Source organism: Accipiter gentilis, chromosome 14 (genome assembly GCF_929443795.1).
Source record: "Accipiter gentilis chromosome 14, bAccGen1.1, whole genome shotgun sequence".
In the NCBI taxonomy this organism is placed as follows: domain Eukaryota; kingdom Metazoa; phylum Chordata; class Aves; order Accipitriformes; family Accipitridae; genus Astur; species Astur gentilis.
The window spans coordinates 5,047,717-5,065,452 of record NC_064893.1 but is presented as its reverse complement, the minus strand read 5'-3'; positions in this window follow the sequence as shown (position 1 = coordinate 5,065,452).

Sequence of the window (17,736 nt, the reverse complement as noted above, 5' to 3'; positions counted from 1 at the left end):
CCCACTACAGTAAAGACCAGTCACCCATTTCCTTAGTCTTCTAGAAACCCTTACTTGTACTTTTATGAAAGTCACAGAATTTGTTATCCGATTATGCATCTATGACTTTCTCCAGTTGGCTGTAATATATGAAGAAATCAAAAGGAAAAAAGGATCTTGTTTAAAAATCTAGGCTTATTCAAATATAGTTTTCATTCAGCCCAGAATACTTAAAGAACTTGTTTGCAAAGTTAATTCTGAAATTTCACTCATGTTCAGAGGTGCAACAGTTCAGTGGAGACTAGTCTTTTCAGAAATGTGATTACTGATAAAAACCTGTATCCTGCACTACAGCTGTTATTTATGAGTGACACAATTAGAGGGTTTTGTCTTACAAAATAAAGAGTGTAATAAATTTGTAAGATCCTCAATGTAGCTTCTGCAAATTTCTCTAGGGAGATATTCCACCCCACGGAAACAGTCCTTCATTGTGTGTTTATGCAGGGTTTATGTCTGAGAAATTAATTGAGTCACAGGTGGTAACTGCGATTATCAGTCAGTATCCTATTTATCTCCTGTAGTGGTACTAATGTTTCTGCCAGTGTAAGATGTTTTTCTTTTAGTTTCAGAGGCAGCAATTAAAGGACTGTGAGCATGAAAAATATGCGTATCTGAATATATATACACAAACACGTATATATGTGTGTGTACACACCCATATGTTACAAGTATCTATATTAAAATATATATCTCGATATATTTTATATATATCAAAAGTTTTTCAGAGTTTCTCTTCTAAAGCTTGAATAATTTGGCGACCCTGGCTGGCTTTTCTGGAGTTTTCCCAAGCCTAAAGCATGTGTGGAAAGTACCAGGATTGCCAGTCTAAAAATGTAAATTAACCTCATCTTCCTGCACGCACCCGTATGTTCAGATTCACCCCCTATCCCATGCACCCCACTTCCTTTTGTAGTTGCAGTCCCCATCAAGCGGGTGCCGTTCCCACTCCAGCATCAAGCCCTCGGCGTGCATTCCTCTGGAGACACTGAGTTCCAAACCTTTTTTAGAAAGACCCGGCTTGTAATTCTTCCAGCTGTAAATACACGATAGATGGATACCAGGCACCTGTTGCCTAATTCCTTGCCAAGTTTTTCAATTTTAAATTGCATTAGATACTTGTTCAGGGGAATCTTTGTAACTTATTAGCTGTCAAATGTGTGGGAAAGTACCGTCCATGTATGGGAATAGCAGAAAACTGCTTTCTGAGGTATCAGAGAAAAGCAATAGCCACACGCTTACAGTATAAATATGAAGCACCATCTGGTCTTAATTACTGTTGAGGAACGTACGTATATCATGCATGGAAATTATATCCATCAGAGGAAATTCCTCTCAGTTATATACCAGTGTAATTCAACTGAATCCAAGGGATTTACTCCAGAGTCACCTTGCTTAACTAAGAGTAGAGCTTGGTCCACTGACTAACTGCTGTGATCCTGTGCCACAGGAAGAACATGTAATGAGAATATGTGGCATGCACTTAAACTGACCATTGCCAAGCTTATACCTCAGCAGAAAAATACATATAAGACAGGGACAAGCACATCAGGGGCCTATTTTGATAATATTTAACTGTCTGAAATGATAACTTTAACTCTTCCTAAGAGTTATTAATATTTATTATTTGCATTTTAGTTGTGTCTGTAGGTCTCAGCTGAGAAAGATAACTATGAGATGTAAATCCCTGTGTTCCTGCAATATCCATTAGAGGATGCCTGTAGCAATGACTGACATTTTAAAAGCTCTGTGGATGGCCAGCATTCAAAGGAAAAAAGTCCAAAATGGCAATCAGAGGGAACTACAGCTTGCCTTGCACAAGGCTTTTCAAAGACATCTTGTAGAAATTCTTGGTATCAGACCCTGAACTTCCTAAATGATAATCTTTTTAAAAACACATGTATTTTGCCTTCTGTTATTTAATTGTTCCATTTGCATAGTGTCAAAACCAAGGCCACCTGCTTGTATCCTGTAGTGAAGAAGAGAGTTAGTTTGTATGCTATACATTTTACATATAATAGTGCAAATATATGCATAATTTTTTTAATTAACTGATTTGAAAAACTCAGTCTGCAGTCTGAACCTCTGTAATATTCCTCACAGATGCATGGATTTTTCCAGTGCTGCTTTACTGCAATTCGTACACCTACCAAAAGCTTGTAAGACTGATTCTTCTACCAGTGTAGCTCACTGTGATACATAAGAAACTACACTTATCATTTTGCCATTGTTTCTTCCTTGTGATTTTGTCTGTGGCAGAGCATACTTAACTGCTGTTAAAATCCCTCTGTTATGCTCAAAAAGTGTTTCCTAACTGTATTCCTAAATCAACATAGTTATTTTCAGCTTCCTAAAAACAATCTATATAATCACTTGATGGTCTGCATACTTTTAAGCTGTACTAAATTGTCACCTGCAGGCAATGCCAGCTTTGATTAGCCACTACAGAATCCCAAACAGAGTCTGCTTTCACTGGTCCCTGGGTAAGTTTATATTTCACACCTTCTGTATTATTTATAAATCCTTTTTCTAAATGGATATTTCTGAAAACAAAGAGGGTCTTCCTATACTGCCTTAGCTGCAAACTACTTGCTAATCCAGTGATTTGGCAGATGAACACTGATGATCTTGACCCATCAAAATAAAGCAAGTAGAGCAGATGCTTGATGCTGAGTTCCCCTCTGCTTCTCAGAGATGTGACACAACTTTTGTAGCATTCTTCAGATTAGAGAATGTGGTATTTTCTTTCAAATCGGTAGCATGAAGCTGGACAGGAAAAAGTCTAGCTACTTACTGCTCTTGTTTTGACATTGTAGCTAGGATGATGTAGAGGTATTTCATCTGGTCTCATAAGGCTGCTCCATCAGTTTTAGAAGAAAATGCATCTTCTTCTGACTCCTTACCATTAGTACATGACTAATAAATAATGTGTCATAGGATGAGTGAGAAGGTTGCTATAGGTAGAAGTCAGCACCCTGTAGGAATGCCAAGGTATCAACCTACCGGTGAATATTTAATTCCTCAGTCCTGTTCACATCAGAAAGCAGTCTCAATACATCCTCCCTATCTCTGTGCTAACTGGAAGCCAAGCACATTTTTGGTTTTCCTCTTCCAATAAGCAACACTGAAAGCATGTTGTCTAATTTCTTTGTCTTTGCCTGAGGAGATTTGAGAAACTGGCATGATCTCTGCCATGCTTTCTACCAAACATGAGGGTTCTTGAATCTCACCAGGCCTCCATCCCCCATTCTTCATCATGATGCTGGAAGTTGTTATTTTTGTACTTCTAATTAAATCCATACATCTTAAAGAAGCCAAGAGTATAAATTATATCCAAACCGACCTTCTAGTGAAGAAAGCCTTGTGTGTGACTGCCTTTCAGCAAATCACTCCACAACAGCACTAGTGGAAGGGTTCCCATGCATTTTTGAAGGAGGCCTGTGAAACTGCTTTGAGCTTTTTTCTGTATTTGCTCCTGAGCAGACATTCCCATCCTCTCTAATGCTTTGTTTAGCAGAAATGTGGCAGAATGGGATGTCCCAGTAAGCATAAGTTCCTTTTGAATTTTGCATGGATTATTTTCCTCCCATAGGGATAGCTCACTGTGCTCTGCATCTCACTATGAATCAACCTTTTTCTACAGTGATGTCTGAGACCTACATCTTACTGCAAAAAAGGCACTGTAAAAGGCAAAATCTTGTGGGTTTTTGGACCTCTATCAGACAAGCTGAGCATATGACAGAAGATTGCCTTGTCCCCAGGATCATTTCTGCATATGATCAGATAGAAAAAAAGGACCAGGTCCCTTCAGAAAATCCATGTTTCACTTAAAGGTTCTGCTGCAAATAGTTTGAGATTAATAACATTTTGAAAGTTGCAGGTAGCTAGAGTTGTTTATCTTCTGAAGTTTACATATTAAGTTCATCCCAGGGATCTATCTTCTCGCCTGTGGCCACAGAGACAGGGATGGTTGACTGTGGAGAGTGCTATGAAGAAAATACATAGGGTAATTCCCCTTCTCAGGCACCATGGTTGGGCAACTGCTGCTAACTGTGAACATCTTAAAAATGGAAACTGTTTCCACAGACCAGAATATTTGTCAGTCAAAGGGGTTTCTGGTTGGCTTTGCCAGTTTTTACAACCACGTATACTCATAATTCGTGATTTTAGGAAAACTAAAGTAATCTATACTATGTCCCCCAAATTCTATTGACTTTTGTCCCTAAGCTGCATTGTATTCTAAAAATCAGACAGTTGGAAAAATGCAGTGAGTCAATAAAAAGAATATGCTAATGAAAAGAAAATGTATACAGTTGTTATATTTAGGGTACAGAACTCTTCTATTTCTGTTACTGCAAAAGAAATCTCTAACTGTGTTAGCTGTGCTTAGCATATGTTTAATTTCTTAATTCTGTTTTCATTTATGGCACATTTCATTTCCTAACCTGTGATTTTCCCCTAAATATGGTCTGTTTTATGGAAAAATTAGGACCTTTACTCTGGAAACTATGAGTGTTCTGTTCCAGTAATGAAGAATCCCTTGTTTCCTGTCCCATGCAACTCCTGGTGTATAGCCGACTGGAGTCTTTGCCTCCTTTAGCAGGAATTAAAGGGGAACTCTTATTTATTTATTTATACGAATATATTGTTTCTAATGATGTGGCAGCTATTGGGCCTTTTAATCTTTCTGAGCAAATGCAAAATTAACTGTGCTAACAAAAAATGCAAGTTATCTTTGGTAATCAGTTGAAATATCTACTGCTCAAATTCCAGGTTTCCTTTGATTTATCAATGTCACATTTCACATTAAGGCACCCCACTGTCCATTTTCTTCATTTCCTTTCTAATTGCAGCTCCTCAGCTCAGTAATTTGCAGTTGCACCTTTTTTGAAGTCTTGTTTTTAGTTTATTCAGCAAAGTGCGAAAGTAACACAATGGCTAGCCTTTCCGATAGCAAAGAAGTACAAAAAGCTTTCTTCTCCTTCATCTTGCAGTTGTGCCTCAGTGCTGAAAAGATGGTTTAGTACTGTGCATGTTAAAAGCAGTTAGCCTGTATTTGTATGTTGTTGTTGACTCTTACATTAATATCTTGCAAACTAAAAATTGTGGCAGTAAAAGCAACATGTGAGCAGTCATGTGAACAGACAAGCAATGCTTTCATTCAGGGAGGTTTAAACACACTAAATATTGAACTGGGACATGAACGTTTTGCCTTGATAACGTCAGTTGGGCTCTGCTGCAATTTCATTACAGTGTTTCTAATCATATTATTTCATGTTTTTCATTAATCTGAGGTACCATATTCAAGTCTAATGTTTTAGCTGTGTAAGGAAAACATGAGCTGCCTCTCTAAGCCCATTGAAAATATCCTTACATGCACTATGGAAACATACACCTTCATAAACATAGTGCACATGTTTCTCTGATGCCTAATCATGTCCTCAAAAATAAAATGACGGTGCTATATATGACTCTTAAATAATATAGATAGAAACAAGCTGTTCCATAAGCAATGCAAGTAATGAAGCCTGATTTCCTTAAGATTTATGTTCTTTGTCCTCAAATCTTCAAATTCAGTTCCCTCTGAGTTTACAGTAACAATGATTCACCCATTGTGGATAATATTAGAAGTAAGGGCTTAAAGAAAGCCATGTTCCTACAATATGGCATAGCAATGTTTGTTAAATTTCTGCAGGAAATTTCTACTTAATCATCCAACATACAGAACTGGGTAGTATTGTTTAAAACCAGAAGACTCCAAACTCCAGCTACAAACTTACAGATAAATGATGTCAAGTGTGCAAAGCAGTTACTCCAAGCCCAGGCAAAGGGCACCCCTTGGATCATGCTGGGAGTGACCTAGTGCTGTCAAGTGACAGCTATGAAAGAGCTCCTAGGGCTTCAGCATGTACCTGGGAGATCTACAGCTTTGCACAAGGAGGACGGCAGATACATAAAGGGAGAAAATGGGGGGAAATGAGTCCGTTTAGGAGTGTTGTGTCATTTGTCCATTTTGTGCTTAAGTAATTCCATGTTATGGCATTTCCATATCACATAATTCCTGCTGATTTACACACAGGTGCTGAGATCACAGCTGGGGTCAGTCTTATAACTGGCAATATGCCTGCCACCCTTAGATGCAGACCTGTCTAGTCATAGATGCAAATAAGAGATTTACTGTCTTTAAGATCATGTTAGAAGAACTCTGACGAGGGATGAGTCTCAAAGAGATCCGCTGTGAAGTTCCTAGCAAAAGAGAAAAGGGAGCTAAGCGCGGCAACCCTGGGGTTTGTAATGCTTAGTTTTCAGGAGCCCATCCTCTTCAGGGATGTTGTCCTTTTCTGAATGGGAAGAATTAGTTTGTGATCCCAAGCAGACTCTGTTGTGAGCAGGCAGTGTGCTTGGAGCTAGCCCCAGGGAAAAGTAGAGGATGTGGGTGTCTGCCCATCTCCAGAGCTTATTCAGAGATGCTGGATAGCATATGAGTCAGGCTGCAGAATCTGAAATCTTTCTCTTGTGGGAAAGATTCCTTTCTCTTTCTTTCAAAACTGAAGGAGAGATCCCTCCCCATAGTCATCCAACAATCCCTTTCTGTCAGCATCTTATCTTATAGCTCCCTAGCAGATACAGCACTGATCTACTGGGTGGAGGCCCTCAGTTCAAGTCTCTCCTTTTTCTTTTGGCATCACCCCAGCCAAATATAAAGAACTTCAACCACTAAATTAGAGACTGTTTCGGGTGACAAACTCTTTACTCTTCACTCTTCCCACTACAGCTGTATGCCTTTGCAGAAAATTGGTTAAGACTCGGCCCAGCAGAAGAGACAAGCAAGCACTTGGGTGCTCTGGAACACACTCTGGTGCTATGGCCCCGGGCTGAGAACTGGAAGAACTCAGTTCTGGAGCGTGGTCCTGGGACTGTGTCAGTGTGTTGTGGAAGGCCTATTCTCTGTAAGACAATTGCATCTGAGGGATGAGGAGAGGAGGCAGGTGTGAGTTTCTACCTCATTGGGCAGGGGTGAGAATTGAATGTCGGACCCTGAGAACTGGCAGAAAGTGAGGAAGAAGAGAAAGAGGGTGGGAGCACAGCTGTGGTCACCACACACTTCCAGCAGGCTGTGTCATCAACGCGAGTGCTGGTACACCTGGGAGGAGTGGGGAGACCAGGTCTGTTCTCAGTCACAGAAGTCTCTGCTGATGCCCAGGTGAACCCTGCGAGGCAGATGCACATGGAAATGCACATCTGGGGAGCTCAGCCAGGCTCAGACATGAGGTAGGTACCCACCTGCTCTTCCCTGGCAAGACAGGTACCCCGGAGGCTGTGCGAAAGTGCAACTTTAAGGAGCAAGCCTGGATTTAACACTCAGGACTTAGGGACTGGTAGAGTACAGACAGCAGGGTTAGATAGCAGTAGAGGAGACCTGTGAATACTTCTTATATTAGGGCTAATCCTAATCTTTAATAAAATAACTTCCATCTTGGCACAGCTCTTTCTTCTCTGGCCGTGGAAAGAGAGAGAACAACCTGCTTATCAAAACCACATTCAAACTTGATGTTGGCTTGATAATGGTATGTGTGTGGGTCAAACTTACCTGTCTGCTGCAACTGAAGTAGCAGAGGACCCGGAGAGGTGGGAAATGTTTTCTGTTGGGAAGCAGGAGGAGCAAATGAGACACTCTTTAGACACAAGTTAGAGACAAGTCTCCCCTGTAATTTCTTCTCTTTCTCCACTTACTCTTCCTTGTCTGGAGTTGCCATTCCTCTGGGAGAGAAGGAAAGGCCAACGGATGTCTGAGATCCTGTCTCACATCATGTCTCCTCACATTGCCCTCTCGGTAACGCTAATAATGAATCTGGCCTCAACACCCCGTTTATTTCCAGCTCACAATCCTGTCTCCATTAGTTTTCCCTTGATAACTTTTTGTGGATTTCCAGAGCACCTAGCAAATGGGCCACAAATCCTGATTATTGCTCTTTGCACTAACTCATTAATAACAGAAGTACTCAAAAGAAATGAGTGTATTAATCATATATTTTAAAAGCTGCCAATCTCCACCTCTGAGTTTCCTGGAGTGTTTTGTCCTTCATGTATCTGATTTCAGATTGCTATCTTTCCTTGATATAAACTACCTTTACTTAGTGCGTTACCGACTGTCAAGAATGGCACTGATACGAAACAAATAGGTAATAATCTGTAGCCTTGATTAATACCCTATGGTAATAAAAATAAATAATACACTTTGCAGTTTACAAATCCTGACTGCCAGATGGTTTCTTCTGCCATTGCTGATCCCTTTGTGATCTTTGGCTTTATGGGTGTCCCATGAAGTTTGTGCGTGCGTTATTACATCTTTGCTTTTTAACTGCTATTACTATAAGAATGAACTAATCAGAAGACTCTGAATGCTAGTCTAATAAAACTGGATGAAGATGGATCATGAGAATAACCTTGATGTAAAGGGGATGTATCATATGAGAAAACATGTTGGACTACTTGTGACTAATATTTTTGTTTAATTTATGGATTCCATCATCTTTTATAATCTTCAAATTAATAAAAATCAGAAGACTTCTTAGGCTCTACTAAAACAAAAATACTTTTTCCATTGGCAGACTTTATCTACATGAACTTTTCAAGCATTTTAAAAATCCAGAGTTCCTGACATTTTTGAGCTAGGTTATAATTCGCTGATCAGGACCCTATGGGAGAGCTGATTTTTTTCTTCTATTTCTTTTGCCCTAACATGTGGGGGTTGGAGTTATTTTTTTAGTTTGTTTTAAATTCTGGGCCTGAAACAATACAAATTCTCCCTGTAAAATGTAAAATTTTGTGTTCTTTTTCAAAAATATGATAAAAAATACTTTTTTTTGACAAGTGTTTTGATTAACTAACTGTAGTATCTTACAAATCCACGAGATGGGTTTCACAGGAATAGCTTACTCATTTCTGGTTAGAAGTAATTTTAAAAACATAGAGGGAAGAAAAATCATCTATTCAGGGAGAACTCCTACAATGACTAAAGGAGATGAAGAAAGGGGAGGGGATCTGAAGTCCATAACTGAAGGAAAAACTGTTATTTAACACCTAAACATATGTGTGTATATAAAAGCATACCTTATAAAATGCATAGGTTTTAGAACTATATAAAAATTTTTGACATTTTTTGCCTGAAGGAATGTGCAAAAGATGCAAGACCGTGTACCCCAACTGGCTCCTCTCTGTCTGGGAGGTGAGTTGTTTGGGATGTCTGTGAATAATGGGGTTGCTGCACAGAGCTGAGATGGGCTCCGGTGTTGCAACATCAGTGAGCTCTTCGGTAGATAATTACAGTCTGGTTGAAGCCCAAGGGACTGCTGGTCAGATCCATCTGTCTTCCATTCTTTCTCATGGTTTTCTCCAATAAGGATCTTTTTATTTTGCTTTCTGCTGCCTACCACATTTCCTGGAATGAGAGATCTCTTAGGATGCAATGCTCAGAAGTGAGTATGCTGATTGTGCACAGATAAACATACAGTGAACTACAAAGCTAACTGCACATTGCTAACTGCAACTTCCTCTGCTTGGCCAATACTCGATTTGTGTGAAAAGGCTTGTAGGCTTCCAAAGAAGCTAAAAAAAGAATTGGATTGTTTTCAAGTGATTCAAGTTTGTGGATAAGATGAAAATCCACCATGTTTTCACATGGGAATAAAAAATACAAGAGAATTACTGTTTCATGTCAGCCTTTATTCAGTGTTAGGAAGACATTCATCCTATGAAGAGACCACTTTACCATTACCCATTGTTGGTGTTTTTCTTTGTTTGTATGAAGGTGGACTTACTACAACAACCTGTGGAGATTGGACACTGCTGTTCTCCTGGTATTATCTTGTAATTTCCAAATTCCTATGATATAGCAAACTTAAGACAACTGTACAATAAGCTGGTCCTCAAACTCATAGCAAAATATTGAAGTGCAAAATAATGCTTCTTGGAAGAACAATTTTGTACAGCAGCTACTCTTGACTGTTGAACCAGTAACGAGTGGCTGAGTACCATAAAACTCCTTTGGAAAAGGCTTTCCTCACATTAAAAATTAATTTTGATTCAGCGTGTCTTTATCCCTTTATTATATTGCCACTGCGGCACATCAGTAAGGGAAGAATTTTGATTGTACAAATATTCATGGCTATTTCAGAGTCAAGTGCAAGAATGAAATTCCTTTCTTTTGGGCAGAAACTTCTTATGAATCTCAGTCAGCCAATAAATACAGCATCCTATGACTTAAGTGCCCAACGCTGTATCTAAGATGTGGTGTTCAATTCATTGATTATCCTTGGGTTGTCATTAGTTCTCATATCTGCATCGAAAATTGAATTATAATTTGTTTTGGGAAATTTTCAGTAATTCCTAGATATTTTGCTGCCTTTATTTACAGAAGTGTTATGTATTTTTGTGCTTGATGTAGTTACTTCCTTTTAGAAAAATCAATAGGTTTAATGTTAGCACATCAGTAACTATATCTGCTAAAAATGAAATGGTAGTTCAAAAAGAAAACAAAACCATTAACAAGGAATAATTTTGCTTTAGGAACAGAGGGAAAAATAACATGGAAAATATTAGCAGGCTGTTATGTAATTAACTATGTGGCATGTGTTCACTTAGCATGTGGGATACTGTGCCCATATGTGGTGACTGCAGACCAATAAGAAAAAAACGGAAAAATTCAGGGAAGGGAAATATTAATAGCATATGGAGGAAGGAGCAGCTCTTCTATGGGGAGGGAATACAGCACCTCCTTTTTGTGTGAGGTGCTCCAAGTTATCCAAAGGGAAAGGACACAGCTAAAAACCTTCATCTCTCCATAGCCCCGTCATGAACGTGTGCTTGAGACTGCCTGGAAACCACTGGGTTTTCTGAAGAACGGTGCCCCAGGAGGGCCCATTGGCAAAGACAGTCTCAGATTTTCTGTCTACTGAGGGCTTAGCTTCTGTACCACCATTAAGCCAAAGGGCGGATTTCACTGAGGGAAAAAAGAGAGTGTGGTCTCTGAAAGAAGTATACAAAATAGTGGTGAGGTGCATCAGTTTGTCCTTTTTTAGCAATAAAAAGCAGAAGACAATGAAATCAAGAGGAAAGCCATGAGCCCTGTTGTCAGGCAATAGGCAGACCTCAGCTGAGTTCAGTGACTGTTTGGCGCAGTCACTTACACCAGTTAAGAATATAACCCAAGAGACATAAAATAAGACAGTCCTCAGTGAATTATTATCCTCTGGAAGTTTTTCTGCATTTCAAAGTTGGATATGGTAGTTAAGCGCACACGGGTTTTGGTTATTCTCTGCCCTGAAGAGCTGAAATAGGATGGAAAATGATGACAGAGCAGGGCAGTTTGTCTCAGCCACAGTTGTTGGGGGTTTTTTTTGAGAAACAGAGGAGAGACTGACTCAGAACATGTAATACAGAGTAGATCATAGACTCCTGCTATGGCCCCCAGGAACTCCTGCTGCAGCCTTTTGTTGTTCTGGTCTGGTAGCAGTCTACACTTATACTGCATGGGTACAAATGACAAGATGACATGTAGGTACTGGAAGTTCAAACCTCAGAAGTTCTTTCCAATTTTTAGGGTGCTACTGGCTCCAGCAATATTTCCTACAGTTAATATCAGAAATAGTTCTACAAAAGGTTATTCTATCTTAAGAATACATTTTGTAGTAAAGAACAAAATGGATCAAAACCACATAGTATAGACAGAACATTACAAAACATTGTGAAAATAAAATTTAAAATTACTTTCAGGTCTCATGCTTCATGGATTCATTTGTGGCAGTGAATCGTATGTGTTACCGTCAGTGGCACCTTTCATTTGGGGTTCTGTGTGCCAGGGGGTGTACCTGTGTGGAGTAAAATGATTGCTCCTACTGCAGAGATCCTCCAGCCTCAGCACTGAGCTAAAAAGGAAGTAATTTCCATTTGCTATCCCAGGGCAGGTATAGTAATGAAAAAGGCTGAGGATGACAGGTGATTCTAAGCTTTCCTTTCAAATAAGGTTCATCAAGTCTTAGTTCAAAAGAATCGGGGAGGGGGGGGGGGGTTGTAAGAGCCGATGAAAAATATGCAAAAATGGGCTATGCTTCAATATTGCAATACTATGTGCCTTGCAAATGTATTCCATTCTTTGCATACATCTAAGAGGAGGTGCATGAGCTGTTCTTCACATACCTAGTGACACATTTACTAGAGGCTCGGACAGCCCATCCCAAAGTGACTAGCACTGATCACTGCCATGGAGAAGACCCAGGACAAGGTGAACCTCTGGGGTCACCTCACATGCATCAGGTGAAATTTAATAGGTTTTTTGTTGCTTAACTGTAATTTGTAAATCAGCTTCTGACCCCAGCTTAATTCCTCTAACATCATGTCCATTGTTTTATCTTAATTTGTATTTCTTCAGCAGCTCATTTAGGCAATGAAAGATTTGCCTGGTGACTAATTTAAAGAAGGTGTAGGAAAGCATTGGTTGGAGGGAGAGCAGCATGTGCCACTCTCCAGGCTCCAGCCTGACCGGGACTTGACCCTTTTGTGTTTTGCTATGTTTTTGGTTTTGATTTCAGAAAGTTTTGATGATGATGCTGTTCAGGAAACAGAGCAAAAGCCCATTGTTTTTGCAGATTATCTCCTCAGATGCACTCCTGAAGTATATTGCTTGGTCTGACTGCAGATCAACCACAAATGCTGAAGGAAATAATACTGTGGGAGCCTGGAAGTGCAAATGCCATTCAGAGTAGTCACAGATACTTTGATGTGGGCACTCACTTTATATTTCTTGCATTTCTTCACTCTAAACATAGTTTAGGCTTTAACTGTTTTCACCCAGTCTCTCAGGTCACATCTCTGTGCCATTGGATGACTGTGTATAAATGCTGTGCACCTGATGATTTGGTGCGTATTGTACCATAACATAGGCCACTAGTACCTACAACGAAAGCATGGATTTGGGAGTATTCAAATGTCGAGTGCATACGTGGGCCACTAGGGAGTTTGAAGTTCTGGGATTAATTTGTTTGGTTGTAGAGACAGGTAGTACCAAGTAATCCAAACCTCCAAACTCAGAAAATTAAGTACTTGACTTTGGATTTTGAGTCTGGCTCATGCGCAATTTGAGCCAATGTGAGAGGCTTGTTATGGCAGAGAAGCTAAGGATAAAGGAGGGGGAAATGCCTTTATTATTGTGCTTTTGTTGTGGAGGAATTGGAAATATTTGCCTTTCCTCACACGGAACCATTTTCTTCATCTCCCTACTGAGCTGGTTAAAAACATACTATAAACCTATTTGAGCAGCAAAAAGGTTGATATCTAAAAAGTTATTAATAGCATATGTGGACCAATTCTTGACATGTTCTTGCCACCACTACAGTATCTGTTAATATCTCCCATACCTTAGGTATTACTCTCTCGTTTTCTCTTTCTGAAGGAACAGTTTCTTTTCGTATTTCATGCATTATGAATATTTATCATCCACATACTTATTTCTTCCTTTTGGCAACCATACTTTCAAGTTGCACCAGCCAGATGGATTGGAATGGTCTTTAAAAATACTGTGCAGAATGTAAGAGAATTGAAAAATCCATAGCACAAAGATCATGCCAAAGACCCCCAGAGCCTTCCTTTTTTATTTCATTGATTCTGTCTTTCTTACCACCTATGTGAAAGCAAGAATAAAGCTTGTGTAGAAAATGGATGAGTACTGTTCCCACTCTGTGTCCAATCCTACCATAGCCAGATGTTTCTACCTGAGTAGTCAGCAGTGCAAAGCGTGATACAGGCACTTAAACTGTCTCCTCCTTGTCCACTTTCCCCCCCTAAATCTCCCTCATGCCTGTTGTCCTAACTGGACTAATGCCTGCTGCAGGGCTAGTTCCAATGTGCCCACCTGCAAACCCAGAAGCTCTGCATTTGGAAGCTTTTCTCTGCAGCTACAGAGGCAACAAAATGAAGGTTGTTTTGGGTAAATAGTAAGATTCAGAAAGCCTAAAACTGAAAGGAAGTGGAAGGACCATCAGAAGAGTGTAAGAATCACCCAGCAGAGTTGTTTTGGCTCAAGCCCAACTGTGTGGCAAACCTCCTTGGTTACTCTGAAAACCCCTAGGAAATATCTAGAGCAAAACGTGGAAGACCTAGGGTTGGTCTGTCAAAAACTTCCACAGCATTTTTGCGTAAAGCATGGCTGACAGATGGTTTGGTGGGAACATGGTGTGAAGTAGGATGTAAAGCGAGGCAACAGCCTGGGAGACAGTCCAATTAGCAAGGGGATGTACAGGTAGGAGAAGAGGACCATAGTCCATGGTGGAGGGAAGAAGTCACAAGTAGACTCAATATGTGCAAAACAATGTAGAATATGAAGGAAAAAAAATCATGAAGGGCGAGAGAGAAATAGGGGCACAGTGGATGCCCCAGAATAAGTAGTTTGGTGTAAATCAGGGCAAAATACAAAGTACTTCCTCTGCTTTGCTTTCAACCTGTTTTTTCATCAGGTGCCTTCACGGGCCAGTTTCAATGGGTAGCTCTTACCTTTTACTGCAATAACCAGAGAACAGCAGTTAATAAACACTATCCATTACTTCATTGGTTTCTGTCATAGCCTTTCACAGTCATCTCCCCTCAGAGATGAAGAATCCTAGTCTATCGAATCCCTCTCTGTCTGGAAGCCACTCCATATTTCTGACCGTCCTCATCTTTTTATTATTTGTTTTCTGGATCCTTTTTTGAATGGAGGGCCAAGGAAAGGAAAGGACAGATAGCCCAGAACAGCATTCTGTATTATGAATATTCATTGCCATATTGATTCCCTCTATTCCTTTCCTAATCCTTCTCAATTATTGAGAGGTCAGTTATACCCTCACCTCTCCCAGTAATGCTGAAGAAAATTTTTTGACCAAGTCAAACCCCCCTGCCGACCCCAGAAACCACAACCCATGAAAAACTATTTCTTTGATTCTGGAGAAAATATTGTATGTTCAAAACCATGCAACCATTTCCTACAAGAATGTTGACACACATCCATTTTCTTGAAAAGGAAAAAAGAAAGGAAAAAAGCTAGCAGAGTCTCCGGTTAATTAAATGGCATTATGTCAGCAGCACACGGGAAAGACGCATAGCAACAAGGAGAGGAGAATCTGATACAGAACTTACCACATTAGTTGTCTGCTTTGTCCATAGGAGACTTGGACAGAAATTAAAGCACCTCTATGGCAGCTAATAATGAAGATTTCATAGCAGAGGAAATAGGCCTAAACTACTTAGTGCCTCACATTTCAGGGACTGTTTGGATGTAGATTTTTGACTGAGGTGTAGTTTGGAACAGTTTCCAGCTCTGGATTTTTCTTGTGTTTCAAGGCATTTGGGTTCTATTTTTCTGTAGACTTGGTAGACATGCATAATACTACAAGGACTAGCAAAATATATATAAATATATACAGAGAGAGCTTGTATATAATGAAAATTTGATGGTGACCTTAAATTCATAGTAAATATCTCAAAGTAGATACTCTGTATTTTTTCCTGAGCTACAAAAATATTATAATAGTTTCCTCTCCCTCCAAGGAAGGACATGCAAAAAAGCAATCCCAGTAAGTGTGTTGTACTTCATAAAACTTTCCTGAAGTTGGTTGGTTGGGTTTTTTTCCTTTATAAAACCATGTACAACTTTTACAAAATCCATAATAATGCAGAGAAAGTACTCTGGTTAATATTATTTATGCTAAAATAGTGTTTGCCTGTGTATTCTGGCACCCAGTTTATGTTCTTCCTCTAGTTCTTTGAACATATGTAATTATTCTGATCAGCCATGTGTTATGCAAGTATCTTCTCCTGTGATATCTTTGAAAAACTGTGTTCTTGCTACTTACCGTGAAACTGCTACAAGTCTCTCTCCCAGGAGACACCACACAGTCCAGATTCATTTATTATCTTCTGGGATGCGGTGTCCAGACCATAATCTCTGACTGGGGCATTCCCAGATCTTCAGCCTTGAACATTGGGACCTAAAAAAAAGAGCCTCTTCTTATGGACTGAAGACTTTACCTGCTAGTTAAGAAGGAGCAGAGATAGAGAGTCAAATACGCATTCCCTTCATTATGGTGGGAGACAGGATGAATTGGGATGGGGGAAAGAGCAAGCCATGGAGTCTGTTGGTTTTTTCCTTTGTGGGAAGCTGCTAAACAATCAGAGTGGGTTTGAAGTGTGTCAAGATCACAGTTGGAAGTGAAGACATTCTTACTCTCCCAAACTCTATCTAGAATAAAAATCTGATACTGTGTTCCCAGTAGTAAAAATAGAAAGGAGGAGTAAGTACTGGACAGTTAGGGGCATGTGTATTTATCTGTGTGTGTGTGTGTGTGAGAAAGAGAATAAGGGAAGAAGGAAACTTGGTTCTCTTCCCTTCAGAAAGATGACCATGATTAGAAATGGCAATGTGGACAGAAGGGAGAGCGTGCCCATATTACCCCTCATTCCTTCATTATCCTCCCACCCAATAACCAAATATCCTCCTTTCTTTTCACTAGCTCCAATGCTTCCAAATGCCATCCTCACACCTCCAAATTCTCCGCCATCCAATCCCCAATCCATCTTAAAATCCCCTCCTAGATCTCCCATTCCTCCTTATATAGAAAACTTCTCTATGCAGCCTTGCACCTAGACACCACCTTGGCAGACATTGTAGTCCTCTCGTCTGTTCCCGTGCCTGCTTTTTCTCTTGTTCTTGGGGTGGCTTCTATAAGTTGAACACCAGTTGCACATATCAAAACAAAACTCAAAAAAAGAGATGACAACAGGGACATATGCAGAATAAAATATATGTGCTGTAGCTCAGTGTTGTGAAGAATGGCTTCCTCCTCTTGGGGCTCAACTTTGCATTCAACATCTGCTAGGTTACTTAGCTCTTTAGTGGACACTGCATCATTGCTTCACCAAAAAGGATATCTTAGCATAAAACCAGGGCTGTCTTACAGTGATACTTGCCCCATATTTCTACCTCCTTTCTGGCAGTCTGCAGCCTAGGCACTTTTTGAACTAGAGGTTATGTCTGTATCTTCCTGTTTAATAGCCCCTTGTGAACTTCCATTAATTTGTTTAATTGTACTTTAAAGCCCTTTGATATTTTAACTTCTACAACATGCTGCGGGAGAGAGTTCCACAGTTTTTCCTGAGCTCAAAAGCCACTTCAGTAAGATGTGCAAACTTGGCCTCCGTCATGACACTAGAACCAGGACTGCAATGAATGTATGAGGGGAAGCCAAGTTCAGATTTGGCAATTTGTGGGCCAAGCTGTAGACTATGAAATCAAACTCACAGGATACAGCGCTAATAAGTGTCAGGATATCTGTTAAAGGAGAGACACAGGTCACATTCTTTTATTAAAAAATTAGCCTGTGGCTTAACAATATTTATCATACTGTTTCCCAGCTACATTCAGCTGACTCCAAAAGCTAGTTGTTGAAGGAAAACAAATATTTCTCTTCCCCAAAAAGTGAGATTGGGAAAAGGAAAAGTCAGCTCAAGGCACGGCTCAAAAAGCTTCTCTCTGGTGGGTTAACACAGTCATGCAGACACATACATTGCTTCTTAAATAATGGTATAAAAGTGGCTTTTGTCAGTCACCTGGAGAATGTCGCTGCCTCATCAAGCACTGGTGAAGCTAATAAAAAGGCAGTAGTGGGTTAT